Below are 27567 nucleotides of genomic sequence, written 5' to 3'. Positions count from 1 at the left end.
ACTATCAAAGGTTAAAAAAAAAAAGGCAGGAGTGCTCTACAAGCAAGTATAACTGCATTTTCCCAAGAGGAAACGGCAATCAGCCATTATTTACCAGTTTATAGAAAACAAACCCAAAGTAGAATTCAAATGCTGATTTTTGACTTCACAATTGTCTGACATAAGAAGGAAACATTGTTTGGAAAAGCTACAAACATTCAACAGAATGTTGGGGAGGGTGCTGTTTTAGAACCCACTTTGTGCCTTAAATCTAACCTTTCTCAGGTCCTTAGATCTCTGGTCTAACAAAGCAAATGCAAAAATCTGTCCTACACAGCTGAATTGGATATCACTGAGGATATCCACTCATTTCAAAACTGGCCAAGCACTTTCCACAGAGAATCACTGGAGGGGGGAGCTATCATGAGGAATTCTCAAACGAGATGGAGATAGGAAAAAAGATAGTTACTATTTTCCATGATGTCCTGGTTAGAGTTACCACTGCTGCAGCGAAACACCATGACCAAAGCAACTTGAGGAATAAAGGGATCATTTTGTTCATCCCTGGAGGAAGTTGGGGCGGGAACTTTAGCAGGGCAGGAACCTGCAGGCAAACGCTGATGCAGAAGCCATGGAGGAACACTTGCTCTTCACGACTTGCTCAGCCTGCTTTCTTATAGAACCTTGGACCTCCAAGCCAGGTGTAACCCCCTTCCCACAATGGACTGGGCCCTCCCGCATGGATCACTAATTAAGAAAATGTCTCACAGCTGGGGGAATTTTCTCAATTGGGGTCCCCTCCTTTCACATGACTAACTTGTGTCAAGTCAAAGTAAAGCTAGCCAGCAGAGGTGGCAAGGGACGCCCTCCTAACCAAGATGGGGGCAGGAGGAAGGGCGGATATGAAGTCTACTGTAAAATCCCCTGGTTGTCTGCACAGAACCAGCCATGTTTTAATTAAAACTCAAAACTATGAGACATGTCACATACATAGACTGGCATTAAAAGAGACTTTCTGGCTTCGAGTTTTAGTTGATACATTGTGGCTAATCATTTCCATGCTAGTCCCATTTGGTTTGGTTTGGTTTGGTTCTGTTACCTAAATTTGCTCTATCAGGAATGATTCATCTATTTAGAAGCTTACCTTTTAATTAATATAATACAGTGATTATTAATAATCACAGTTAATGCAACTCTCGGTTCTATGTAATTTCACAGCCTTGCCATTGCTCCCATCCCCCCACCCCTCTATCCCCCCCACCCCCTCCACCAAAGAAATGCTGTGTCCACCGGCAACCACAGCCTGCTTCCCTCTACATGGCCCATTCACATACACAGAGTCATACAACGCACGGCCTGGTTCACACAGCATAGGACTCATGACTCCCATCCGCCGCCAGCACTCCATTCCTGTTTATTACACACAGTGATATTTCACTATGTAGATATAACACTTGAAATCTGTTCAAAGGTAGTAAATATTTGGATTATTTCTACTGTTTGCTATTATTGATGGCTGCAAACATTCACACACACACTTTTGTCTGAAAAACCCCTTCTTAACCCCCCTCCTTCCCCCTCTTCTTCTTCCTTCTCCCCCCTTGATCACTCCCCGAACCTCCCCTAAACCTGGGAGTAGTGCTTAGAGGCCATATAGTAGTAGCTAGGTCTGTGTTTAACTTTTTGAGTAACTGTTTTAAAACTGTGTCTCAAAGGACTGTGACAAACATTATTTGGGGTGTTAGAAAAGTCTCCCTAGATGTATAAAGTACAAAGGATGATGAAAGAATCCAGCTAAGGCAAGAGGCGTCAAGTCAGAATTCTACCACAAGGCAAGGCAGGAAGGTAAGACAGTATGATTGCTGAAGACACGAGCAGAAATGGAAAGGCAGATTTGGAACTGAAAGAGGGCGAGAAAGGAGACGCCCTTCTCAAAGACTGGTCAAAAATGATTGCTGGAGAAAACAAATATGTCAGACCTCAATTACATAAAATGCAGACAACGGGGAGGAATAAAATATGCACAATGCAAGCAACAGGTGCAATAGAGACTGAAATGAAGAGCTAGACTCTCAAGGGCGCAGCTGTAGCCACTCCATTGCTCTAAGAAACATAGATACGGTGTGGTCAGATTCTCTCATAGACCATGGAAATGAGACTTTTATTTAGCATATTCTGCTTATAAATACCACCAATTGGTTTAACATTTCTTCAAAATTGTGCATAATCCTCAAAACGTGTCAGTTTGCCATCTCAAGAAGAAAATGAGCCAAGAATTAAAGTCTGCCCGCTCTTCAGGGCTGGATAACAGAGGGTCCATGAAGGAAACCAGAGGAAACGCAGTGGAGCAAACTCCCAGCCTCGGGGCTATCCCGGGCTCCAGGACGGCCATTTTCAGAGAGGATATCACAGACAGAGTGAAACAGTACAGAATAGAATTTCGTGCTGGAGACTCCTCAAAAGAGACTCTGCTGTTTAACAGCTAAGGAATACAGAGCACAGAAAAGTGGGGGCAATGCTTTGTGACTGTAAGAGAATAAAATGCAGGAATAATTTAGCTTTTCCTCTCTTCCCAACCTCAATTTCCTCCCAAGTTGGCATCAGGATTTTGTGATGTAAATTTGTATCTAAATCTCATAGAGAAAGGACCAGTGGGTTTAACTGTATTCTCTGCCTTAGCTGATAAAATGCTGTTTGGTTTTTTTTAAGGCCATCTTAAAAGTTCACATCTCTACGGTGCATAGCCACTTGGTGGTTTTGAATTTAATTACAAAAGACAACTATTAGCATTGTTTAAATGCAGAAATGAAGGGAACAGGACATATAGCTTTGGCTCCAAGTGACAGTCAGTCACAGTAACAGTTTAGATACAACTTCAAATCTATTTTTGACAATTCCACTAAAGGCAAAAGTCAGCATCCTGGGCCCGGGCCTTTGTAAAAAGCCTATTGTCCCACCATTCATCCGTCTCTAGCCTCCACAGTATGGTCTAAGTACGTATCTACCCACCAGCAACAGAGAAAGCAAGAGACGGCTCTGCATATCTCTGCTCTTCAAGACCCACTTGGAAGTCCTGCAAATTGCATCCATTTACATCCTGCAGACACAACTCTGTCACATGCTGGGTTCCTAGCTGCAAGGGAGGCTAGCCAATGCCATCCTTATCCAACAGGAGGTGCTCACTCTTCAGCTGACCCAAGAGGCTCTGCATCTGAAGGCAATGGAGGAAACAACCTGAGAGAAAACCTGTGGTCTCTCGCCAATGAGGTATTTTGCTTTTGAGATTCAGTGCTTAAAATTCTATAAATTATGTACATATTGGTTCCAGTTTATAGGAGTATATAAATCTGGCCTAACCTTTATGCTCAAATATTGGAAACGGCAACCTAACAACACCACAAGTTTTGGCATCATAGTGCTGATATTTATTTCAGTCCCGAAGAAAGTTAAAGTTAATTTTAATTTCTTCTCACAAAATTATTTGCCTAGGCATTCTAAAGCAATTCTGGTCTTCCTGCCATGCTTAACAACTAGCTTTCAAGCGACTACATTAAAAACTCAAATTACGGAATTAAAAATCATTGACATATTCCCACAGCATATGGAACTATACCACCTCAAAAGATTCTCCTACATTCTCACAGTCAATTGTGCCCTTAATGCCAGAAAACTCTCAAAGTGGCAAGATGTGCTCCTGCTTTATTCTCATATTAGTTCACAGTGCTATATTTTATCACTTAAACATGCGAGGGGATTAAAAATAATGTAATTCACTAGCACAAAGTTCACTATTGCTGAATATATGAGCATTCTAGAGGCCGCTGTATGAACTGTAGAACCCCCTGAATGAGATCCATAAAACATGATCCTATTTAAGATACAGTAATACATAAGCTGTTCTATGCTCATTCACATATACTATGTTCACAAGTATATTATTCAAAGTTGCTTGGCTTCCATCATCTTTTAAATCATGGTATTTTTCTGCAGCACTATCATTTTTCTCAATTATATTTTTTCTTATTCATGTGGGGTTCACGTCCCATGGCATACAAGTGACAGTCAGGAGACAATGTGTGAGAAACAGTTCTCTCCTTCCAATAAATAGATCCTGGGATCAAACTAAAGTGATCAGCTTGGAGGCAAGACCTTTACCTGCAGAGCACTCTCATCAGCACCCGGAGTAGCATCTCATACCACTTAAAAGTACATAAATTATCCTTCTCAACACAGTTAACAAACTAGCTTCAAATTACACCCCACTGACCAGCGCTCATGGTACTGTTCACTAATTGAAGAGAAAGGTAACCACCAACCCAACAACAAATCCGTCGTCTACGACAGTGACGTGCCTACATGACACTCAAATGCTATAGAGGTAAACAACCACTTTCTGATTGGCTTTAAAGCCCACTGTACAAGATGGAACCCATGCTTGGCACTACTTGAGTAGCCAAAAACCTGAGGTTAGAAAGGCCATGGGCTTAGGGGAAAACCAAATGCTACTCTTCTGCCAAAGGAATATAGCAATACATTGACTTCTAGTGACATTCTGACCCACATGTTACTCAGCCAAGCTTCCTTTTATAGTAGCTGGAAAGTAAAACAGAGACACAATTGGACCACATGCAAAGAGTGGGAGATCGTGGGAACACTTAGCCTTAAATGGGATTTCTTCATCAAAGCCCTTCCCTCAGAGCTCAGGGAATGATGCTGAATAAGATACTAAGAGACAGAGGGAATGGGTGACACCAAGGAAGCAGAGTTTCAAACATCTCTAACACAATGGACCTGACACACACATGAACTAAAAAGAGACTGTGTGTGCAGCGTGCATAGGGCCTGCAAGAGTTCAGACCAGATGGAGGTCCTGTGGTGATACTTTCTTTGTGCTTGAACAAACAAAGTTTGCAGGAAGATCAGAGTGAGGAGCTAGCCACTAGTTAGCCATAGAAGCCAGGCAGTGGTGGCACACACCTTTAATCCCAGCATTTGGGAGCCAGAGACAGTTCAATCTCAGTTCAAGGCCACCCTGAGCTACAAGAGACTGAGCCAGTCTAAAAGAGAAACAGAGCTCACTCATGCCTTTGATCCAAGCACTTGGGATCACACACCTTTATCTCCAGCACTGGGGAGGTTGAGACAGGAAGGGATAGGGCTGGGCAGAGAGAGGTATGTAAGGTGGGAGGAGACAGGAACATTGCATTCAGTCTGAGGATTCCTAGAGACAGGATCTCCCATTTGTTTTGAGGATTCGGTAGAGGTAAGAAGTCTCTCTAGTGCTTGGCTCCCTATACTTCTCTGATCCTTTAGCATATAACCGGATATCTGACTCTGGGTTTTTATTATTAAGACCAATTAGAATTCACACTAGAGGGTCCCAGCACTGAGAGGGAACTGGACAAAGCCTCTACCCTTAGTCCAGAAGCCATCGCCGATTGATAATTGGTTGCAAAGAAAAACTTAGTTTCTCCAGTGGAGTCTCACTGGAGATATTAACCACACTTCAGGATTGGATCCATGCTCAGAGACAACAAACACAAAACTAACTCAAGGGCATTTTTGTGGACATTTTGTCTCACACTGCTTTGTTTGGGCTTTTTTTTTTGGTCTTACTATTATTTTTGCTTGTATATTATGGTTTCTGATTTTGTGTTTTATGGGTCTCTGTGTGTGTGTGTGTGTGTGTGTGTGTGGTTTTCTTGGTTTGTTTTTGTTGTTTTTAATTCTGGTTTGTTTGGATTTTTAAGGGGTTTTTGACTATTTGTTTTCTAAAGACAAAGCAAAATAAAGGGCATGGGGTTGGGTGAGTGGGGAAGTAAGGAGGGATTGGGAGAGGGGAAACCATGATCAGAATATACTGTATACATTTTTCCTCAGTGAAAAGGAATGACTTTTTTCTTTGCTGCTTGCTTGCTTGAGTTTTTTGGTTTGTTGTGGTGGTTTATGAGATAAGGTTCTTTCAGTATAGACCAGGCTGGCTCTGAACTCATGATCCTCCCTTAGCCTCCTCAGAAGTTAGGATTGCAAACATCTACCAACATTTTCCAGTTATTAAGAGTAGCTTTGAATAGCACAGGCTGTGATAGTCATCAAGCATGATATTACACAGTTAACTATGAAACCTTCATATATGGTTATAACATAAAATATTCATTAAAGGAAATTTAGAAATGGTTAAAACAGGAAATAGCACAAAACTACATTAAATTGAATATTAAACAAAACTATTTGCAACAAAAGATTTTGTCTGAAAAATAATGGAATATATCCACTTCCATCAAAATTGAGCCAGAGAGACTAGATCTACCTTCTTGTTTGAGAAAAATCTAAGTTGTGTACAAAGTATATACAACAGTATCTTTTAAGACATTGGATACCAGGAATTAATCCTTTAAAATTAAAAACATATGAGATAAACCCTAATAAAGAGAAACCCCTGACTTTGCCACATTACGGGTCCTAATCGAAGAAAGGAAAATCCAAGCTTAGCCTTCTTATGACATGAGGGGAAAGGTCTGAGAATCTAGGGATACCAGGGAAGGCATCAAGAAAGTAAGAAAGCAAGCTGAAAAGAGAACTCTGAAGAACTTCAGGTGACCCTCACTAGATGTGCCAACACGAAGGTGACCAGCACCCTCAGCCTCCAAAGGTTGCATCACAGGGAGAGAGCCACATGAATGGAGCAGAGTGGAGAACTGAGCCTTCCCCTACCAGGCACACTAGCAGAAAAGAGTACCTCATAACTCACTGAGTATTGGGGACAGAGCTTGGAGATGAATCTTAAGAGCAAGACATGGAAGGATCAAACTTTTTTCCTAATTGTTAATTGCATCCCAAGCACTCAAGAAAATCTACCTGAGCATAAAGATATTCAGCACCAACAACAGGGAAATCACAGTGCCTACCTGGGGTCCGGGGCATACTGCTAATCTCAGATGCACAAGCCCTGGAACCAAGCCCCTCCTCTGCAGGAGGAAGAGGGAGAGACACCAGATAGACCAAGACAGAGGAAAATAACTCATAACAAAGAGAAAAACCAGTCAAACAAGAGTGACCAAGAATTGAAAAAGACATTAGACTTTGTAGTCGTGGGCATCAAAGCTTATAGTATAACTCCACTAAGTGTGTTCATGTGTTAAACAGAATAAAGCATCCAAACCAAGTTTAACAGATGAAAACTTACATTGTTGAAGGATAGCAAAGTGTGTGTGGTTACTGGCAGCAAAGTTGAAGGCACAGCTATAGAAACTATCCAAAATAAAGTGGAGGAAACGGGAAGAAAAATAAGCTCAGCTCCAAGCCTGATGCACTTAGTCTATGCTGGAGATTCAGCAAATAAACTCTCCCAAACTGGAAAAAGGAATGACATAGCAGTCTTTTTTTTTAATTTGAAAGAAATTACAAACTCATACAACTAAGAAGTACAGTGAACCAATATAAAGGAAAACGGAGAACAGTCATGACACAAGTCAGTCAGTCAAAGCCAGTCACAAAGAAGGAAACTACAGAACACCTAAATATACTTATTTCATACATATGTATCACGTTTGGTACATACACTATATAAATATACATAGAGACACACATAGGAACAAAGATAAGGATAAAGCTGACTTCTAATAAAAAACTATGCAAATGAGAAGACAGTGGAGTAGCATCCTTAAAAGTATTTTTAACGGGCTATTAGATATTCTATTCCAAATAAAAATTTTACAAAAAGCAGCCACATAAGGATGTTTCCAGACATACAAAACTTGATAGTCTTCATCACCAGCAGATGTGTGTTAGAAAAAAATAATGTCTAGAAAGCTCTTGAGGCACGGGAAGATGACAGAATGAGGGAATCGGGATACACACAGGGTAGAGTGTAAATGGTCCACACCTGTGGCAATGCAGAAGACATCTCTACTATGGGAATGTCTGCAAAGTAGAGTTCACTCTTTACAGTAAGGAGGTAGATTTTTATCTAAAACTGAAACAACGGAAAGTGATATGATTTGGGTGAACTGTGTAAGGTGTACATGTGTAGACTGAACATGCGTGTGTGTGTGTGTGTGTGTGTGTGTGTGTGTGTGTGTGTGTGTGTGTGCATGCCTGTAGAGGGCAGTAGTGCACACTGGGTTTCTTTCTCGATAGCTCTTCACCTGGATATTGACCAGGGTCTCTCGGCTAAACCTAGAGCTCTCCTAGTCAGCTGGTCAAGCTAAGCAGCTGCTTCTGCCTTCTTGGGACTGAGGTTACAGACTGCTGACATGCCTGCCTGGCATTCTCGCAATGCCTGTCATCTGAACTGTGGTGCTTTACCCTGAGTCATTTCCCTGGCCCCAGGATAGGAAACAAATTTGCATGTTTTTCAGTGGCCACTTCAAAATCACAGATTCACACCAGAATATTTCAGATCTGCCAAGCTATAGAAATCAAGACTATAGTCATTATTCCAAAATGCCATCACATTTGACCTTATGCTTTTGAAAATATAACAGAAGTTGGGTTTATTACATTTGTTTCCACACACATAAAGTAGTAACTTCAAAAGGCTACTGTCATTAGCCAGCACGTCAGCACAGAAGTTCAGGAAGTGACTTTGCTGAACTTTGTACATAGCAAACACTACTGCTTTGGGTAATACTAGACTCAAATATTTATATTCATATAGATAAATGTTAAAAATTAGGTCAGGCAGGTACATGAGAAATCTTTAAAATGTATTTATAGCAAACCCCTTATTTCTCAACCGCTGCCAATGAGCGTAGTCCCAAATCCATAGCACCAGGGCTTCCTAGGGGAGCTGTTTATCAGGGAGGTTTGGGGAGACCATAACAAAGCAGGGGTAGATTTCCCAACCCAAGAGGCTGGCAAAAGCAATAATGGTGTCAAAACTTGACTGTGGATCCATGAGTCCAAAATTCTATAGATTGCTGCTGAGGTTTTCTCTGGTTACATGAAATCTGTTCTGAACCCCATCTGCAAGTCCTCTCGGTGAGCGGTGCCGCTGAAATGGAAAGGGAAATACAATGGAATTGCATCTTTGGGGAATGAAGAGAAAGTGGGTTTCAAGATGAAAACCCAGTACACACAAAAACCGACTTCGGAGAGGGAGTGATTCATCTCCAGAGCACAGTGTAGAGTCCTTTGTGTGTGTCACCATGAATAGAAATGCTGAGGAACCACAACGACAGAGGGTGACGAAGCTGGGCTGAACAAAAAGTAAGTCTCTGTGCAGAAATCTGTACATTCACATTTTGTCATGAAAAATGCCAACCGGAAATCAAAAACAGTAGCGATGTCTAATGCATTGCTGTGTGTCAACAGAGTTTGTTTCCACCAATCTGCATAGTTAACCTCTATAAGAGACTCAGTGTATGTGTAAGAATTAGATGAGACAATATATCTGCATATCAACACCAAGGCCAATATGTGTATGAAGGATAATAATCTAGTCTTGTTTTCACAGATTCCAAAAGTTCTGTGAAAGATACTGGTAGACTTTGAAGATCCCCCACAGAAGGTGTCACCTTCCCTGGGGAGCAGAAAGAGAATGGGATATGGGGTCGGTGGGGGGCCAGGGGAAGAGGAGAGGGAGAGAGAACTGGGATTGACAAGTGAAAGAAGCTTGTTTCTAATTTAAATTGTAAAAAGGGGAAAAACCATAATCCAAAGGGGGAAAAAAGAAAGAAAGATACTGGTAATCCAAAAGAAGAAACTCCTGCCCTCAACAAGCCATTCTATGGTAATGATTTCATATGTTTTGGGAACAACTATGAAACTTATGACAGTGGTGTTATTTAAGCAGCAACTGAATTCTGGTAGGTTTCAATTCCTTTAAATCTCATTTTCCCCACAACAGAAAAAAAGTCAAAGGACAAGATGAACAAAAGCATCAATAGCAGATAAGGACTATCTGAAGACAGCATTTTTAATAACCGATTTTAAATGTATTCAGTATACCAGCAAACAGAGTCCATAATCTCAAATATGGGTTTAGCGTAGCAAATAATGATGTTGGTGGTAAGGATGATGGTGTAAGTGGTGGTATTAATAAAGGTAATACTGATAATCCAAGTTTAAATGTTTTATTAGGAAAGAAAAAGATGAAAATGTAGAAACTAGCAAACGTGAGAAGCCTAGTTCACTAAAGGGAGGGAGGGAGGGAGGGAGGGAGGGAGGGAGGGACGGAGGGACGGAGGGACGGAGGGACGGAGGGAGGGAGGGAGGGGGTAAAACCTATTTTGGTGAAGTGTTGAGTAAGGCCAGGCCTCCAAATTAAATAGAGACCTAATGAAAAAAACCAGATAGGGGACTGATTTAAGAGGTGACATACAACCATACAATATTGCTAATCATTTGGGAAAAGAATGAAAGCAACATGATGAAGTAAGTTGCAGCTTTTGAAGTACTGTAACTCACTCCACCCATCCACTAACAACAAAATCAAATAACAACAGTCTACCACTGCCAAAAGACAAGTCATAGTATTGGATAATGGCAGGAATGATTCTGAGACAAGGCATTGTCATTGGGCATGAGTTGCCCACCAGTCGCATGAGACTAACGATTAACATTAAATGAAGTAAACTCAAGTCTTTGGCCCTGCTGGATGCACTGCCGTCGCCCTGACACACGTGGGGCACAGCTATAGTGATGGGGAGCGCGCATACAGATGTGCTAAGGCCCACAGAAGAGAACAGATGCCCGTGACTGTCGCAGGAGCAAACAGGCCTGCGGAGCAAGAACAAGGAAGGTTGGAGCAAACAGGCCTGCTGAGCTAGAACAAGGAAGGTTGGAGCACTTACTTAAAACACTTCTCGTGTGTGAGCCGGTACATTACCATTAAGATAAAATAAACACCCCCCCATGGGCTCACAGAGCAATAAGAAACAATAACATCTAAACAGCTGGCAGGTCAAACGACACCTTTTCAGGCCTCAGCTATAAGAAGTGCACGCCATGCTGTGAAAGGTAATAAAAAACTGGGCACACTCTCTGACCTTAGAGAGCTTCAATCTAGTTGATACCCCAAAAGCAAGAGCATGATGTAAAATGTGTTCATGGTGGTAGATTAAGCACTACTCCACGAGTAGGGTGTGGGATCTTTCTTTACTTGGGGTTTTTATTAAGATACGACCTTCACTAACTTCTGAATAAGCACTTAAAATGCCTGTGCTACAAAGCGAGCAATCCACTTCTGTTAAGTGTTTTCAGTCTTGTTAGAGAAAGGCTGGCCAGCTTGGGTGGCTTACACCTGTAACCTCGGCACAGAGGAGTCTAGCTAAGGTTCCGGGCCATCTTGGGCTCCTTGGAGAGGGGCAGGCAAGTCAGGGTGAGGCATTGTGCCCAACCAGAGGAAAGGTGAGGTGATTTCAACAGTGAAAAGCGTGAGTGAAGGCCAGCATCCCGCACACTGTGTGGTCAGTCACCACCTCTCCGTGTAGTTTGTACCCCGACCATCTCTGAATAGGCTTTGCTCATCCATACCGATCCAGCATCTCCACAGTGATAATCACATTTTTAAAAAGAAAGACAAAAAGTATACAGCATTCTCAGTGGATTTGCATTAAAACTAACATTTGAGGGCTATTTACTGGTGGAATTTTAATGTCAGACACAGGGAATCAGATTACCCTGAACCAGGAAACAGGGCCTGAAAGTTAACATTGCTTAGCGGAAACTACTGTACAGGGATATTTTCTACACTCAATTGATGTGAAATACGGACCAGATTAAACAGAAACAGAAGGTGAGGCTCCACCCTGCACCCCAAGCCCAACACTGGTAAAGTCTTCTCAAAGTTATGCGTTTCTTGTCACATAAGCTAGGGCTGTCTCCTTCCATTTTAGCGGCTCTGCTATTCACATTTAAGATTTGTTCACTGGGTTTGGATTTTAATAATTCATAAAACCTACAAACAAAAGCATTTACATTTGATGTCACCACATGCTTAACTGAAATGCTTAATAAAAATTAGGCAAAAGCAGCTCTTCATTCCCATGGCACTTTGTTTGGATAGCAAGTGTAACCGTCTCGGCCCTTTCCATCAAGGTGCAGTCAGGGAGGGGTCATAGTTCTGGAGTGGACCATGAAAAAAAGTGCACAGACTACCAGCACATGTGTAAACTGCCCAGGACGTTAAATATATGGCTACATTTCAAAACCATGAGACTGCTGTGTTCCAGACCCCCAAAATAGATAAGTAAATAAGAAATAAAAGTAAAGAATTTCTTCATGCAGTAGCTTCTTCTACGGGTTTTTAAAAGTCAATACTACAATTCAACTTCTAATCCTTCAAGAACCTGAGATGTTACTGCAAAATCTTATTAGGGATCCAGAGAAGACTGCGATGAGGACCTGCAGTGATGAGAGGATTTATCACTAAACAGATGGGTCCCACACTAAGCCCATAGGAGAAGCAAACCAGAGGGACCTCAGTTTGCTGATAGGTGCTTTCCTAATGGGTACAGTGTCCCAACAGAGCCACAAAGGGGTAAACATCTGATCTGGCTATGAAATAAGGACTTGATATCTCTGATCAGAATACGCATGGAGAATGGCAACACAAAGAAAGCCATTGGGTCCTCTAATTGCAAGGGGGAAACGCAGCTCAGGATCCTGTGCTGCTTCCCTGACACAATCCCAGGAAAATGAGTGGTAGAACCGGCCTCGGAAATGCCCCATTCCGGAAACAAAACGGCTGGGTATTTTACATGTTGATTAATTCCCTCAGTCTGGCTGTTCCCAACTATCTAAAATCCAAGCCACTTGCTGACAGCAACAGTTTAACATGCAAAGGTACTAACTCTAAGCTAGGTTTAGTCAGCGAACAAAATAGTGGTGTGGAGAGAGCTGAGGTTCTTATCTTCATTATCTCTAAATAAGAAGCTAAAACTTACATGAAGAAACAAGTTTACTTCAAGGTTTTCTGAGTCCTTCTTGGGATTAGGAGTCTGCTGTCCTCTCCAGTTCAGCAGAGAGTGAGCCACAGTTCCTCTGGGTAAACTGCAGCCACCTGGACCCAGGTGAGCAATCACCATGTTTCACCTAGTTGTCCTCCACCAAATGGCCCACTGGTGCTCACCTGACCTAACACAGTCCCAACCTGAGAATTTTCTTGGAATATTGAGTTTGACTAAAATATCCAGGGAACTCTTAAAGGCTTCTCAAGTGTATTGGGATACATAGCACCACTCTGTAAAAATTAGCAGAAATTAGATGAGATTTCCAGGGTCCCACACCAAGCTTGTGTTTCACAGTGAAGCAGGAAGGGCATCTGGGCCAATGATTCTGATCAATGGAACATTTAAAGGAGAGATTTAAGGAGATAAAACAGAAGAAAGGGGCAGACTGTCTATGAATAGAACTCGAGGCACCACAGAGTAGAAAGGAGGACCGAGTAATAGAAGAGCAGAGGAAGAATGCCTCAATAGACTTTTCAAGTGGATCAAAACAGTGGCGTCTGAAAAGGTATAGAAAGAACCCTATGACCAAAGAGGGGGTGAGAATTCATAATGTCCCCTGATTTTAACTTAATAGTAGAAATCTACATACAGGAGAGGAAACGGACTCAGAGCTTTTGATTCTAACCAAAATGGAAAGTTCAAATAAAAAAGAACAGCCTCCACCTATTCTCGCTTTTAGATCTAAGGGAGACCTATGATCCAAGCCTCCTGCTGGGAAAATAAAAGAAAGCATGACGCAGCGCCTGCTCTCACTATCTTTAGCTAGCCAGGGTCTTCCAGTGTGCAGTTCTCTCGAGGTGAATGAGGGGACCCCAGGAGCACTTACAGCAGAGACACTTCAGAGTGTGCATCAGCAGCGTCCCTGGAGACTCCACGTGCTGCTGTGAGAACAGGGTGTAGGCAGGGACCGTGGGCTCTGAAGCCAGACCTGCATTCAGTTGTGATGCCACCCATAGTTGGATGACCCCGGGCAAGGTGGTTAACCTTTCAAGCCTCCCTTTACCTGGGGATGGGAAAGGAAGCAGCAGACGGCTGAAGGGGACCAGGCTGCCGAAGTGGAGGTCTGGACTCGATGACACTGCCCCACAAAGGTGTCTAGGGAGTAGGATGTTTCTATAGGCCAAAGCTCTGACATAGCACCCCACTATCTTAGAACACAGACAATACGCTGATTCTCCATGACCATGGGTCTGTTTCCTGCAGACGGAATTTGGAAGGCCATGCTGTGGGGCTTCAAATCACAGTGTAGGATCCTGGAAAGCATCGGTGGGAGCAATCCCTTGAAAGCCTTCTGCATGTGAAACAGCAGTTAAGGTGAATTAAACCAGTGCCTAGGCTAACACACGCTGGCCACTGATCTTAAACCAGTGCCTAGGCTAACACACGCTGGCCACTGATCTTAAACCAGTGCCTAGGCTAACACACGCTACCCACTTATCTTAAACCAGTGCCTAGGCTAACACACGCTACCCACTTATCTTAAACCAGTGCCTAGGCTAACACTCACTACCCACTTATCTTCCAGTCTCTGTCACTGCCATCACTCCACTGGGGCCTTCACCGCCATCGCTCTTCTAAACCCTCTCTTCCAAGGCACAACCTCAGTCAGGTAGCCTAAGCTGGTCAAAAATGTAAACATTCTTTTAAACAACTGATCCTTCTTTGGTTTTTTTCTTTCTCTTTCCCTCAGCAGTGAAAATGTGTCATTCCTCTTGGCCATAATAACTGAACCTCATTCTTATGTATATACAGAGAATCCTCTCTTCTATGACAAAGCATAACTCCCTTTACAAAGCTGGGGTGTGGGCAGTGACAGCAAAAATGTCTCAGAGGATCAGTTCTGAAACGGTATTTGGGGCATCACTCCTGAGGGAGTGGCTCCTCAGCCAGGTCCACTCACTGCGCTAGAGATGCTATGAACCAGACAATGTGGCAGACACATCGTAAGGTGACCGCCAGTGAGTCATGCCTTTCTTCAATGGCTCCTCTTAATATAAGTAGAACCAAAGGAATGTAGCAAAGATGATGATGTCACTCTGCAGACTGTACTATATATTAATTATATATATATGTTATGTGTGTATGTATATGTTATATATGTATGTGTATGCATGTATGTATATGGTATGCATGTATATGTTATATATGTATGAGTGAGTGTGTATATATGGGCTGGAGAGGTGACTCTGCAGTTAAAATCAGAGACTTTTTCCAGAGAATCCAGGTTCAATTCCCAGAACCCATATGGCAGCTCACAACTGCCTGCAACTCCAGTTCCAGGGGATCTGAAACCCTCACACAGACATACATAGTAAAAATAAAAGATCATTTTAAAGATGAATATAAATATATATATGGAAAAGGCAAAGTGCCATACCGTACCACACCATATCCTTTGTCTTAGCCAAGCAGAGAAACGGACACTCTGAGAAAGCAAGGTGCCATGTTGTACTGGTGCCTTGTAATGGCTTAACAAGCTACCGGCAGCTTCCAAGAGCTGAGAGAGCCTTGTGCTGACAGCCAGAAAGAAAATGGAAACCTCAGTCCCACAGCTACAGGAAGGCAATAATGCTAACAGTACGAGGAAAGTTGGAGGCTAATCATTCCCCATTGAGCGTCTGACGAAACTGCAGCCCTGAGCAAACCCTTATGAGATACCGGATGAGAGGGCCTAGTTGAACTGTGTGGAAATGTGAGTTGTTTCAAGCTGCTAAATTCATTGTGATGAGTTAAAGCAACAATAGCAAATGAAAACATCAATATTCTCTAACAAATTCATTTAACGCTTAAATTAACTGGCATTAGTTTTCATGACTGGCTACTTCGATGCCACATAATCTATCCAAACCTTACCTTCCTTGAAAATTCCACTTATCACTATTCTCCAGGAGCTGGCCCCCACTCACCTCCTTCCTGTAACAGATTCTGCACAAATAGGAAGAAAGTACCATCTCCAGCAGTATCAGCACCCATCAGCTTCAGAACATTCTGTTGTGCTCTGTTTACTGTCTCATACAACAGGTAAGAAATCTGCTCTCTTTGAAGCTTTAAACCAAACCCATGGCAGTCAACAGAAAATCATATTTTCCCTGGTACTTCACATTGGAAATCACTTAGATGAGCTTCTGTGAAGCATGCAATTAGGAGAGGAGATAGTAAAATACATTAACTTAATAGAAAGAGTCTGGTACTGCCTTCTTAGTTTTAAAAAAGAAAACCTAGAATTGTTTTCAACAAATATGTGTGAGCTTACATAAGACTTCATTCTCTATGAAGCTGAAATGCTCTCTTCTGCAGCCTGGATAATACATTTCATTTCTGAATCCAGCAGCACAATAGCAAATGTCTATCTATCACCTTGGCTGCTACAAGTCATGTGGGCAATTATCTTGAAAATTCTGTTGAGATTTGATAGGGGAACACGGTAGAATGAAGAAAACGATGAACAAGTTGATGTGTGTTTTTTGGTAATGTCTATTTATTAAGATGCAAAGTCAACACAGAATAAAAATGTGAGACCTTTTTCCCATCAACCCTCTTGTTCACAATCATCAGACTGCAAGCTCTGTCAAAGCATCAGACACACAGAGAGGGAGGGGGAAAGAGGACACACCCTTGATAGACAGCATGCGTTCCCTGACCAACATCTGCCTCTGCAGTGGGTAACCCATTACTGACTCCTGGAATATTCTTTCTTCTCTTGCTGCTGATTCTCAGGTTGACGAGTGAGCTGATAAACCCTGTTAAGAGAAGCTTTCCTTGAGAGGAACCTTCCCGCCCACCTGGTTCCAGATCCGCATCAGTCCCAAATAAACACACAGGAGTCTATATTAATTATGAAGCTGTTGGCCTTGCTTGTTTCTTACTAGCTAGCTCTGACTTAAGTAATTACCCCATAATTGTTAATCTAAGTATGTCTCTTACCGGAGAATAGTTCCAGGCTTCCTACCCCCATGGCATTACATGTTGACTCCCTGTGTTTCTCCTTCCCAGAGTTCTCCTGGACTCCTAGTCCCTCCTATCTTGGTTCCCTATAGGCTCAACAGTACTTTATTGACGAATGCACAGGACTTCCCCCAACAAAACCCCGCGTGCTTTGATCAGGGAAGGAAGAGTCTGAGGTTGATAAAGCAAGGCCAGGGAAGTCAGGGCAAGGTGTGAGCTGTGGGGCGCCTGCAGGAATGCCCGCCACTTAGAGAGGCTGAGGTTGCTTATCTGTGCTCAAATGGGCATTAGACTCAAGGGTTTCCAACAGCAAGAACCTAGCCACGGTGACTGTGAGGAGGCCCCCAAATCTATCCTACCTGCAGACATGAGGCTTGAAAAATCTAGGAACAAGTAAACCTATGCTACTGTCACAGCAGTTTGCTCTTGTGATTAACAAACATACATATCATTGTCCTTGATGTCATAAATTCACTAGTACCTCATTTGGGGTCTATCCATTTTCCTGCCATCCTCTTTCTAAAACCTATCTCTCATTTTTTTTATAAAGTATCGAGTAATCTAAGAGTTACAATAACAACCTGGAAACAGTTATACGTATCTGTGAATGTGTATAATAAAATCAAGTATGCTATCCTCACTGGAAGAAAAGGTCTCTAAGCAGTAAAAGCCCCCACCAACTTGAACACAAATACTTTTTAAAAAGCCACATTTGGATGCAATCACACACAAAAAAAATGTCCATAGCTTCACTATTTCACTAATGAGAAGGTACAGATGCTGTATGCAGAAGGCTTTTATCATGTCCATATGTTTCTCAAATGACTCTCCTTGTTAGCTATTTCTCCATATCTCTATTTAAGAATAACATACACACTCACCCCGAGAGGGTGTAAAGTATAACATGTTGTAATGTTTAAACAATTCAAGAAAATCACCCTAATAAAAATGAAGCCTATATAAACCTAATAGCCTTAGATGAAAATATTAAGATTATGAATTATGGGTATCATTAAAGTAGTTCACCTTTTTTATCTGGTAGTTAGCCTGAAGATCTAAAATTCTTTAAATCCTTGGTGAGAAGCTAATCTACATCTCTTGTGTGTGTGTGTGTGTGTGTGTGTGTGTGTGTGTGTGCGCGCGCGCGCACACGCGCGCAGTAATTATGGACCATGAAAATAACTTCATGAAGAAAGTCTATAATAAAATAGTTTAGTCACAAACAACAATAATCATATAAAAATCACCATTTAGTTTCAGAAGCATTGTCATTATTTTTACAGACAATGATGGTTTAGTCTGGGGTCACTTTCCAATAAAGGCAGCTCAATAGGGTGAACTTCAGAGGGAGAGGACCAAGAAGACTGAAGCCAAAAGAAAATCTGCTTCCTATCTATAAACTGGTACCTCACTTTAAACTCTTAACTTTCTCCTGCACACTTTCTGTCCTCCCAAAATGTCACTCTGTAGTGGAGATCGTCAACTCAGGAGTAAACCAGAGACCACATCTCTCTCCCTCTAGCTGATAGCCATCAGAGGTCAGGGCTCAGGGTCCTGGTGCACATGGACACATGTGCCAACTGAAACATGTAAATGCTTCTCATCACGAGGTTTGCTCCATTCAGACAAGATAAATGAGGGGAAGTGGCAAACTGTACCACTAACAACCCTGTTCTTTCTGAAATGCAATGTTGTTTGTAAGCATTTTAAACAGTTTCCAGTAATTAAATTGACCCAAACAGGAACAGTGGCTTAAAATGATAAGAAAGACTATTTATCCTTGTTAAAAGGCAAATACATAAAATGATAAATTTTCAGTCACTATAGTTTCCACAATAAACATCCAAAGTACCAACGAGTAGCTCAAAAGGTATCTTTTTCCAAACATGATGTTTAAATTGCCCTCGTTTATTAACTACAACTTCTTCTGTGATGTTACTAATTACAGGATTAAAAAGATTTCTGGGACACCAGAAAATAACATCTAGACCTTTTCAAATGTCAAAAGACTTCAGGTTGTTTTTTTCTGTAACATGGGTTCATGCAAAGGCACTCCGTTTCCCTGGACTTCAATAATTCCTACAAGGTTTGGATTCTGCTCCGAGGACTCGGAGTTCCTAATCACTACTCCATAAACTGTCTTGGCCCACCAAAATTACTCGGTTGCATAAGCGGTATACCATTGGGGGAGGTGTTTAACTCTTCACTTCTTTTCAGGCAAGGGTTAAACTTTTTAAGCCCTTTGAATCTCACTTCCACAATACGCCTAGTCGTGAGATATGGGCATGTATCACTACTGCATTTCTCCCGGATTTCAAAATGCTACAGTTAATCTGAAAGTTCCTCTTAGAGGAAAACACACACCTTCCCGACTAGCAAAACAAACGTGACAGGTTTTCCTGAAATGAGAGCATAGGAAACTCACAGAGACTTCTTCAAGACCACATCACATGAACTGCAAAGCCGCCGGTGCCTTGGATCTGCAGAGCAGCTCGGTCCCACTCTGTCTCACACAGACACACAGGCCTCTGACACCAGTGCCTCTCTCTGCTGACAAGTGGATGAGATCAGGGAACGCCCCCCTGCCATCGCCGCATCCCATCCCCACTGCGACACCCCCAATTTACCTTAAGCTTAGAATTCATCTCTCTCCTCCACTGGGCACTGCACTGCCCTCCCATCCTCCATCCTGAACTTTTCTGCAAACCCAGTATTCTGCAGTACTGACTTGGAACTGAAGTGCCCCCTCCAAACATCAAAGGTACCCCACTAAGTGTCTCTCCCCTCAAGCAACACGTTGGCAGTGCAAACTTTTCATTCACTGCTTGGATCCGACAGGAATCGGTTGTGTGGGGTTTTTGTTTTGAGGGGACTGAGGTAAAATCTGGCCAGCGACCCTCACCTCGGCTGGCTTACCCAGCCAAACGCCAGGGTCTTCACCAAAAACACCACCCAGCACCCAACTTCTGACAATGGTACCCACCAATCTCCGGGCTGCAAGATGCAAACCAAGTGGCGTGGAAGTCCCGACAGAGATGCTGCCAACCCGGGGAGCCCGACCGGGAATGCCGCGGCGCACCCGGAGCACGCGTGGCCCCCAATTCCCAGGGCTTTCCCGGGCAGCACCAGACCCGGCTGCGGTGCCACTCACCTCCGCCCGCTCCCGCCGAGGCTGTGCGCTCTCCTCCGCCCCGCGGCGGCGACCCCCTTAACTTCGCCCCCTTCTCCAAACAGCCATCTTCCGCAGCGCAGGAGGGAATGGCGAGGCAGGAGGCCGAGCGGGGAGGGAAAGTTGCCGGCGGGGCGCGGCGGGGCGCAGGCGGCGGGGGCGCGCGAGGCTGGGGCGCTGCGCGCCGTGCGGGAGGCGGGCGGCGGCGAGCTGCGCCGAGCGGGCGGGCGGCGCGCGGAGGACGGGCTAAAAATAGCGCATGCTGGGGAGGGGCGCGAGGGGGACGGGGTGGGAGGGAGACCGCGGGGCTCGGCCGATCGCCGGCGAGGCGGGGCGGGGCGGCCGGGGAGGTGGCGGGGCCGAGGAGCCCGGCTTCAGGGACACCTGGGGGCGCGGCGCGGCGGGCACGGGAAGGACGAGCGCGGGCAGCAGGGCAGTGGCCTGGGGGTGGGCGGGGGCGGGAGGGGGGGAGAGATGGGAGAGCTGGGGTCACCCGGGAAGCTCCAGGACCAGGAAGCTGGGCTGAGGCGGAGGGTGCCAGCCAGGTGACAGGCGGGTGGCCCTGGCTGGTGCGGAGGAGCCGCGGCCCAGCCTCTGCTCACTCGCCCAGCTCGCCCTGGCCGTGCAGACCGCAGGGAGCCGAGCACCCGAGCGTCATGGGGCCCGCACACCCGCCTGGCGCTTCACCAGCGGGGGAATTTTAAAGAAAATGCTGCTGTGTTTGGGTTTGTGTTGCTGTCGTTATTGAAGGACCCAATGGGAAATGTGAGGAAATACGGTGATGGAAGTACGGTTTAGGTTTGCCGCGTTTCAAAGCTGCACACACACATAGAGTAGCATCGCTCTGGAACCCACCCTGACAGAAAGGAGGCACTGGTGGGTTCGGGAATTGCCTAGAGGGCGTCTTCGATGGTTAGTATTTTACCTTGGGGATTGAAAAAGAAATTACAGCTATACCTTGTCTATACTAGTATTCTTAATGTCTGTAAATCGCTTTATAAAGGAGGCTGAATATTTTATTAAAAGTGCTAATCCCGAGTACATTTTTCTAATGCTAACAGCTGCTCACTCAAAAAAGGTTAATAACTATAGTAATAAAACGGTGGCCTGAAGCCCAATTAAAAACAAGTGTCTGCATGTCCGTTTATGCTTTTCCTCGGTGTCGGCTAGAACACGACTAGCTCACATATTACACACACGCAAAGAACCAGAGAGACCTAACCCAGTGCCCTCATTTCAGCTCGGGGACCCAGGACCACAAGAGCAACACGATTTGCACAGGGTCTGGCAGGAGTAGCAGGTTCTTCTCTAAAAGTGACTACCAGTTCCATAAGGCCAGGACAACTTGAGAGCTGTATGTTCTGCACACTGTAAGATGATTCAGCAGTGTCGTGGATATAACTGTGATAGCTAGGTGTACCACCTCACTTTGCCCCAATCATAGATTCACACTCCGCGAGTGGGAGTGGTCAGCTGCCTCTGTATTTGAAGAAGAAGAAGAAAAAAGGAGAGAGTGAGGGATGAAGAGTGGTGGGTTGCAGGTTCTACAAAAAAAAAAAATTCACTCTCCTAATGACGTCTTCAAGTAGCTTGACTTCATGCCCATACTAGAAAGCCTGGGTCCACAGGGGTGAAACCATGTTGGCTGAACCATTTCAGAGATACTTCTCCATCTATTAGCCAGGTATAAATACCTGTGACTTTCCGCACCTTTCCTTTCAAAATAGAGTCTTTTCCGATTTTGTCAAATATCTAAGCCTTCCACTTTTCTTTCAGTTTTTTTGAGTACCACTAAGGCCAAAAGAAAAATTATATCATCTCTCAAGAAGGACTTTCTAGAAAAGTGTGATTGAAATGCATAAATCTACAAATTTCTAGGAGTTCAGTGGTCCTATAAAATAGACCTTTGTGTAATAGTGTGGACAGGAGAATTTGAAATGAAATTTGCTCTTATGTTTTGGGAAGGTTGCTTTTGATTTTTCATTATTTACATTTACCACATAATACATAGCACATAACAAAGAGCTTTCCTCTTTATCGTTCTAGTAGATACTTTAGGGCCAAGTCAGAGAAAAAACTTTCTGGCTGCTACTACTAATTCACATTTTAAGTTACAATTTATCAGAAAATATCATAATTCCCTTTAACCGTTTATGCTTTCTGTTCAAGCAATATTATCCTCTTTGTGATTCTGTATTGTTATTTTATTCTGGCTTCATTTTCTTCTCAACTGAACTCTAGGAAGACAGGGTAATTCTTTATTTCCAATGTTTTTAATAGTCTTTATATTTTTACAAGTATTTAACATTTGTTATTTGATATTTCATACATACAAATATGCATTTTGATCATATTTACCCCTCCCTCCTCCAATGCTTTCCAGATGACCCGATTTCTCTCCCCTTTCACTGTCTCCCTTCCCCCTTTCTCATTCTTTTTTCTTTCTTTATTGTTTATTTTCCCTTTCAATTTTATTTATTTATATATTATTTATCTTTTGCATCCCATCCATAGTTTCACTTCCCTTCTCTCCTCCCAATCCCTCTCCCCATCTCCCCTCTTTCCCCTCCATCCACTCATCCTTCCTTTCTATCCAGGAAAGTGCAGGCCTCCCGTGGATGTCAACAAAACAGAGCTTATCAAGTAGCAGTGAGACTAAGTACCCCTCCCCCCCCCGCATCCCATATTAAGGCTGAGCAAGGCAGCCTAGCATGAGGAATAGGATCCTAAAAACCTACAGAAGAGTCAGAGACAGCTCCTGCTCCCACTGTTAGGGTACCACAAGAAGACCAAGGTACACAGCTGTCACACATATGCAGAGGGCTTACTTAGGTCAGTCCCACGCAGGCTCCCTTGTTGTGGGTTCAGTCTCTGTGAGGTCCTATGAGCCCAGGTTAGTTGATTCTGTGGGTTTTCTTGTGGTGTCCTTGACCCCTCTGGCTCCTACAATCCTTCCTCCCCCTCTTCAGCAGGATTCCCCGAGCTCTGTCTAATGTTTGGCTGTGGGTGTACATCTGTTTAATTCAGTTGCTGGAAGGCACCTCTCTGATGTCATTTGGGCTAGGCACCGATCACAGCACATCCCATTGGACAGGACAGACTGTAGGTGGAAAGTAACGTGGTGTGTCCTACCTAGTCTCAGGAGATGGCCAGTGCAGGCTGTGTACCCCCTATTGCTAGGGTCTTAGCTAGGGTCATCCTTGTAGAGTCTGGGAGTTTCCCTTGCACCAGGTTTCCACCTCACCCAAAGTGCCCCCCACCCTGTTTTCAGCATCAGTATTGTGCCCTGCCACCACCCAACCTCATCCCTCACTTCTCATCCCCACCCACACATATGAAATCTACTCTATTTCCCCTCCCCAGGCATATCCGAGCATCCTACCATGAACCCTCCTTGTTACCTACTCTCTCTGGGTCTGTAGATTTTAGAATTCTGCTGTGCCTTATCACACACAATATTACCTATCATGATCTGCTTCCATTAGCATAGTACTTATGGGATGTGTCCTACTGTGTGCTGTAGATATATGTTTCTCTCAGTAGTTGATAAATAAAGCTGTTCTGGTCAATGCACAGGCAGGATGAACTGAGGTGTAGGCGGGGCTACCATCCTAGGAGAATACTGGGAAGAGAAACACAGTGGGTCACCAGAGAGACATCATGTAGCTACTGGGAAGGTGGAATACTCAGGCATTCTCTGGTAAGCCAAGACTATGTGGAGATACTCAGATGAATAGAAATAAGCTAATAATTAAGAGAGAGCTAGCCAGTAAGAAGCCTGAGTCATCAGCCAAACAGTTTATAATTAATATAAGCCTCTGTGTATTTATTTGTGACTGAAGGGCAGCAGGACGGGGCAGCAGAAACTCCTTGCACATAGTACATTTCCTATAGTTAGCAAATGAATAATCAGACATTAGTATGAAACTAGAACCATAGTTTGCCAATTTATAATAGTCATGTTTCCTCTTGGCCATGGAAGTTTCTCAGTTTCTCAGATTTTTCTTGTTTTGAAAGTCATAACTTTGAGAAGTATTGACCAGATATTTTATAGGTTTTCCCTCTATACCTGATCTTTTTCTAATAAGACTTGAGTTGGAACTTCTAAAGGTCCATTCTTTGATGTTAAGTCAAGGGTGTATTATAGTGGTGCAATGCATCGCTGGAGTGCTGACATTGATCTGTTTGAAACATTTGTGTGCTTTCTCCACTGTGAAATTACTCTCTTCTCCCTCTTTATGTCCAGCACTCCTCTAAAGGAAGTCAGTTTGCAGGTCACACGTCTAGAGTAGGAGGTAATGTAGAATGCAAGAATATGATTACACAGACTTTCTTCCTATTAAAAAATCTAATAAGGTCCAGACAAAAGAAAAATGACAGAATGGGCATCAAAAAATCCCTTTGCTTATGGGTAAAGAGAGCTGTGAGCACCAGACTTTGTGTAAAACCCTAACACCAGGCTCCCCAGGAAAATCCAGTGCTATCAGGTCCCAGACTGAGTTTCTAGACCAGTATTCTCACAGATAATCTCAGGACAAGGCTTAAAGGCTCCAAAGGAGAGAGAAGGGACAGAAAAGTCTATGGGATTTATGCTACAGCATCGAAAGTGCAGGAGCTTCATGTATGGTATTGAAAGAAGGAAAGAAGAAAACAGACCAGAGGGATTATTCAAAGGAATAACAGCAGAAAACTGTGCACATCTGGGAAAGGGTGTAAATGTCAACATTCTGGAAGACTGAAGTTCTCTAATCAGATTCTGTCGAAACAAGTCTATATAATGGTGTACTGTAGTCAAGCTGAGAAAAAGTCACCACACAGAAGACTGAGGTATAGCTCAGTGCTAAAGCTTGTGCCTTTTACACACAAAGTCCTAGGCTCAGTCCCCAACACCCAATGAACTCAGGGAAAAAGAACAAAGACAAAAGGAAGATTCTGAAAGAAAAAGAAACTATGTGTATCACTTGCATACATGTTCAACGAGACTGATAATAGATTTTGGAGCACAAACTTATGGGCCAGTAGGAAGTGGGGCGGCATATTGAATGTACTAATGGATAAGAATGGCCAAGGAAGAATATACACATATACACATAAACATCACATATGCCATCGTGTATGCAGACCGAAGAAAGAAAGAAACCTTTTCACACTCCAATTAATATCAGAAAATGATATGAAAATACAAAACTCATGGGCACAAGAGTCACTGAATTAACGGGTGTAAGTCACATACCCTTAATGTGAGTGTTAAAGAGGAAGCATGAAAGGTGTAACACTGCATATTATGGAAAGATGCTAAATTGTGACATCAAAATGTAAAATGGTAAGGCAATGTCAAAGTGGTTAGTAATTAGCTTTAAATTGCCTGCTGTAAACATAGAACGATTTAGGCAAGTTTCATGGTGACCACGAGGAAAATACATATAGTAGATACATAGAATGCCCAAAAATGTTAAAGGAATACCAGTAAAGGAAGTAACCTAATCATAGAGGAAGATGACAAAATGGGAATGAAGGAACAAATGAACAATTTATTTCACTATAAACTGGCTAAAGAGTCTAATAAAAAAATTCTACTCAAATTCCAATCATTGAATAGATGGGCCCAATTGTATGACAGAAGACTCACTTCATCTTTAAGAACATGTTAAAACCAAGCATAGTGGTACATGCATTTAATCTCAGCACTCAGGAGGCAGAGGCGGATGAAGCTGGGAGCTCAAGACCAAACTGATCTTCATAGTGAGTTCCCAGGCCAGCCAGGGCCACAGAGTAAGACTCCAACTCAAAAACAAAAACAAGTAAATAGATCTAAACAGAGAGTAAGATGATGGAGAAACGGGAGCTGAGGAGGTGGCTTAGTGGTAATGTGAGTGGTCTTCAAGCCCGAGGACCTGAGTCCAGATCCCCAACACCTCAACACTAAGTGCAAAGCTAAATCCCAGTGCTTCACAGACTGACTCAGGCAGGTGCCGAGAGCTCATTGGCCAGCAAGCAGAGATACATGGATAAACTTCAGGTTTCCCTAAGGAGTTACTGAAGAAAACACATAATGTAGACTTTTGCACCCCAATTGCACAATGCACACATATTCATATGTGAACATATGCATACAAGAATGGAAACTATATTTGAAATAAGACCAGTGGTGGCTATGCTTATGTCATAAAAAAGAGTGAGAGAGAGGCAATGGATACATGGCAATGATAAAACGACCAACCCATTTAGAAGATATCGCAATTGTCCATATGTATGCACCCAACATCAGAGTGCCTACATATGTAAAACAAGTACCACTAGGTCCGAAGGAATTAATACACTGCAGTGCACTGATACTAGAGGACTTTCAGTGTTAGACAGAACATCCAGGAAGAAATTAGTAAGGAAATGACAAATATGTGCACTGTACCAAACAGACATAATATATATAGAGTCCATACAAAAGCAGCAGAAGAAACATTAGTCACAAGTCTAAACTGATCATACTCCAGAACAGGTCATGTGTTAGAGCCCAAAGCAAGACTTCAAAAAATGTAAAGATCATAACAATTATCTTTCTGATAATAATGATATTAGCTAGAAATCAGTAGGTGGGAAAGTTAGGGTGATGGGAGATGTCATTCTGTAAGTCTGTCTCTCTTATTGGTTGTTTAATAAAGCACTGTTAGCCAAGAAGAGTTGAGGAGGATTCTGGGAAAGAGAGGCAGAGTCAGATACCATGTAGGCTGCCAGAGGAGTAAGAGGTCCGGACCCTTTTCTCTGGTAAGAGAAATACTTAAATTAAAAATTATGGGTTAAATACTTAAGTCAGAGCTAGTCAGTAAGAAACCAAGCAAACGGCCAACAGCTTTATAATTAGCATAGTGTCCTGTGTGTTATTTGGGGGTTCAGACAGTGTGGCAGGGCCCAGGGGACTGCCAGGGAAAACTACACTTACATTGGAGGAAGTTACAAAGCACATAGACATTAATAAGCATTAATTAGTAGCACCTGAACTACCAGTGTGTCAAAGAGAAGAAAAGAGAAGTCAAATATCTTGATACAACAGAAGTGGTATACAACGTAACACAATCTATGGGATGAAGCAAATGTTATTCCAAGAAAAAAATGTGTAGAAGAAAATGCCAACGTCAAAGAAAGGTCTCAGCTCTTACATTTCAAAGATCTAAAATAAAAGAACAAATTAATCTAAATTTAGAACAGGATAGAAACTAGTACTACTGCCACACAAAACAGCAATAAATGAATTAAAGGTTAGACGAACAACAGGAAAAAAATCAACAAGACTAAGAATTGTGTTCACAAAGGGAAAACAAGTGAAAGTCCTAGGGAAAAGAAGACTCAAGAAAACTAAACAGAAAGTAAACAGGAAGCACAGAGATGAAAAAGAGCGGAGTAGGAGCAGCCATATGCCAACAGCTTGCATAACTTAGAAGAAATAAAGTGTACTATGCACATACTGGAATGTCCCATGAAGAAGTTGAAAGCCAGGGTAGACCACCAATGAATAAGGAGGTT

At 43.0% G+C, this 27567-nt stretch overlaps 1 protein-coding gene across 22 annotated transcripts in view; it reads right to left on the bottom strand.

Annotated features, from left to right (window-relative positions):
• Hdac9 (histone deacetylase 9) overlaps positions 1-20165 on the bottom strand; it is an 888277-nt gene extending 868112 nt beyond the window's left edge. For 6 of the 22 annotated variants that reach the window (XM_040743248.1, XM_005076225.4, XM_040743256.1 and 3 more), the window contains exons 1-2: positions 19864-20003; positions 19306-19427 (exon numbers count right to left, since the gene is read on the bottom strand). The gene's annotated coding sequence lies outside the window, so the exon portion shown is untranslated. Of the gene's footprint in view, positions 1-19305; positions 19428-19863; positions 20011-20031 lie in introns of those variants that run through there. The other 16 variants (XM_040743259.1, XM_040743252.1, XM_040743254.1 and 13 more) reach the window with 9 other exon arrangements.
• Positions 20166-27567: the final 7402 nt, after the last annotated feature.

This window comes from Mesocricetus auratus, unplaced genomic scaffold (genome assembly GCF_017639785.1).
Source record: "Mesocricetus auratus isolate SY011 unplaced genomic scaffold, BCM_Maur_2.0 Super-Scaffold_15014, whole genome shotgun sequence".
Classification (NCBI taxonomy): Eukaryota; Metazoa; Chordata; class Mammalia; order Rodentia; family Cricetidae; genus Mesocricetus; species Mesocricetus auratus.
This window is presented reverse-complemented; position numbering and strand designations above follow the sequence as displayed.